This window comes from Pholis gunnellus (assembly GCF_910591455.1).
Source record: "Pholis gunnellus genome assembly, chromosome: 12".
In the NCBI taxonomy this organism is placed as follows: Eukaryota; Metazoa; Chordata; class Actinopteri; order Perciformes; family Pholidae; genus Pholis; species Pholis gunnellus.
Window position 1 is genome coordinate 4,303,806 of NC_136539.1, and position 693 is coordinate 4,304,498.

Consider the following 693-nt stretch of genomic DNA (forward strand, 5'->3'; position numbering starts at 1 on the left):
TCTAGAACTCACCTCGAAGACTTCGCCATTCAATCAACGCTCGCGGATGAATAAAAATCTCCCGCAAGAGATTTCCGGTGACATCTCTGTAGATTAGAGGAATGCGTCCCCCTGTCCGCCTCCGCTGTGTAATTCTACGTGACATTTCTATTATGCGTGGAGCCCCATATAATCTCCAGTCCGGCCCCGGCACTTCTTCTTTTTTTTATTTTTTTATTTAAACACATCCGGTATTCACCCGAGAGAGTAAATTACAATTAACACGATTATAACCTCACCAGAAATTGTGACGGGAATCAATTAGGCTGCGAGCAGTATTTCAGAGACCGGTAATGTGCTGGTCGAGATTGCTTTCATAAATTACGAGGGGGGGAGGAGAAAATGCATGTATGCAAAACACTGTCAGAGGAAAATTAAAACGAAATGTTTTACATATTTTTCCATTAATCTAAATGGGACCCGTGTGGCAGAGATGGTTTTATTCTAATTCCTCGCCCGGGGACGCCCCGAATAATGACTTGATGTTTTAATAGACTTCTAATGACAATATATGACAAAGTAATTGCGGCGGAAGAGTATTCGAAAGCAATAAAAATACCTCGTTATTGCAGCTGCAGCACAGTTTGAGAAGTGTAAACCTATTAACCCAAAGAGATGCCTTGAAATGGAACGTGCGCGGAGCCGATCAACATT